Below are 2,369 nucleotides of genomic sequence, written 5' to 3' on the forward strand. Positions count from 1 at the left end.
GGAATAGAAGGGAATAGCTTTATTACTTTGCCCAGCAAAGAGGGAACACAGTACGCTAATGCTCTCAAGACTATGTCCCCCTTCCTGAGGAACAGGGAGAGGTCTTATAGTTGGGGCTTGTGGTCAGGGGTAGGCGATAAAGATCAAGGCATTCTTCTGATGGGTTGATGGTGAGGTAAGTAGGAGTTAGCATTATCAACCTTCAAGTCCAACTGGTCTGGGGTCTACATGCTTGTGGGCAGCACACCATCGTTAATCATTCACTTCTGCCACCTGAAGGGGGTTTCAACATCTGCACAATAGCTCAGAGATGTTGTTGTGTGTACTGTTGATGTGGAAACAGGACCTGCCCCAAGGCTGCTCTTGACTGTTGCTCCCTAGTCTCGGGCATCCCCTCCCTTCACAAATTAACAACTGCTTAAATCTGCCCATTGGAACTCAGGGAAGGTCATGGAGGCTGAAAGAAGGCTCTTTCTTATAATCGAAAAAATAGGGGACACAGAAAGGCTTTGTGCCCAGGAGCCCCACAGGGCCCTGCTCGGTATCAGTATAGGGTTTCTTTTTTTTTTTTTTAAGGGTAGAAATATTGCTTTATTTGAGAAACTTACTTCCAAACTACTCTTATGTGTTTTAAAAAGTCATAAAGAGCATCCAAGAAGAAAACAGATACAGTTTCCATAGGAATAAGGACAAAAAAATGGGGTTGATGATTGCCCCAAATGATATTTCCTAAAGGAAAAAAAGGTAACATTTAACCTTCTGTTTTTGAGGCAGGGTAAGTGAACGACTCACATCATAAATAAATTTTTCTTACTTTACAAGGAGGAAGGACTGTGATCCTGTTTTTGATGCATATTAAATACAAAATACAAAATCCACTGTTCTGATCAAGATGAGGAAAAAAATTATTCTTCAACATTTCAATTCTCATGCAATGAAATCCAAAGGTCTGTTGAATCCACCTTTTCGGTTCATGTACTGCCTATACTTCCTCTTCTGAGACACATTTATGGCACAGGCATTTACAGAGCCATCCACCTTTTTCCCTTTTGTGGCGTCAAAGGAGGCAAATTCCATTAACTTCATCATTTCTATTTCTTCCTCTGTTTTGCCCTCTAAGTCTTCCTCAGTTATCTGACGTTCTTTGTTCTTTGTTTCTTTCTTCTCTTCTTTCTTTTAGTCGAGAAGGGGATGGAGATGTGGATCTATGTCGTCTTGGGGACTTGGAGCGTCTTCTGTGCGGGGATCACGAGCGGCTTCTTCTCCTATCTCGCTCTCCGGACCGGGACCTTTCTCGGCGCCTGCGTTCTCTCTCCCCGGACGTGGACCGGGACCGCCTACGCTCTCTCCGCAGGGAGTGGCTGCGGCTGCGACCCATTCGGAGTCCTCCTCCAGCTCACGCCGCCCCCAGGGTTTCTTTTGAGAGTGATGAAAATGTTCTGGAACTACCATCCTTCTCAAGCTCTTCCAAAACATTGCAGAGGAAGGAACACTCCCAAACTCATTTTATGAGGCCACCATCACCCTGATACCAAAACTAGACAAAGATGCCACAAAAAAAGAAAATTACAGACCAATATCACTGATGAATTTAGATGCAAAAATCCTCAACAAAATACTAGCCAACTGAATCCAACAACACATTAAAAGGATCATACACCATGATCAAGTGGGGTTTATCCCTGGAATGCCAGGATTCTTCAATATATGCAAATCAATCGATGTTATACACCATATTAACAAAGTGAAGGATAAAAACCACATGATCATCTCAAATAGATGCAGAAAAAGCTTTTGACAAAATTCATCACCCATTTATGATAAAAACTCTCCAGAAGGGAAACTACCTCAACATAATAAAGGCCGTATATGACAAACCCACAGCAAACATCATTCTCAATGGTGAAAAATTGAAAGCATTCCCTCTAAGATCAGGAATAAGACAAGGATGTCCACTCTTGCCACTACCATTCAACATAGTTTTGGAAGTCCTTGCCACAGCAATCAGAGAAGAAGAAGAAATAAAAGGAATCCAAATTGGAAAAGAAGAAGTAAAACTGTCACTGTTCGCAGATGACATGATACTATGCATAGAAAATCCTAAAGATACCACCAGAAAACTATTTGAACTAATCAATGAATTTGGGAAAGTTGCAGGATACAAAATGAACACACAGAAATCTCTTGCATTTCTATACACTAACAATGAAAGATCAGAAAGAGAAATTAAGGAAACAATCCCATTCACCATTGCAACAAAAAGAATAAAATACCTAGGAATAAACCTAGCTAAGGAGGTAAAAGACCTGTACTCAGAAAACTATAAGACACTGATGAAAGAAATCAAAGATGACACAAACAGATGGAGA

The 2,369-nt window shown here is 41.2% G+C and overlaps 1 pseudogene; it reads right to left on the reverse strand.

Moving 5' to 3' along the window:
• Positions 1-927: 927 nt before the first annotated feature.
• Positions 928-1,381, reverse strand: LOC130829506 (U4/U6.U5 small nuclear ribonucleoprotein 27 kDa protein-like; annotated as a pseudogene).
• Positions 1,382-2,369: the final 988 nt, after the last annotated feature.

This window comes from Hippopotamus amphibius, chromosome 9 (assembly GCF_030028045.1).
Source record: "Hippopotamus amphibius kiboko isolate mHipAmp2 chromosome 9, mHipAmp2.hap2, whole genome shotgun sequence".
NCBI classification, from domain to species: Eukaryota; Metazoa; Chordata; class Mammalia; order Artiodactyla; family Hippopotamidae; genus Hippopotamus; species Hippopotamus amphibius.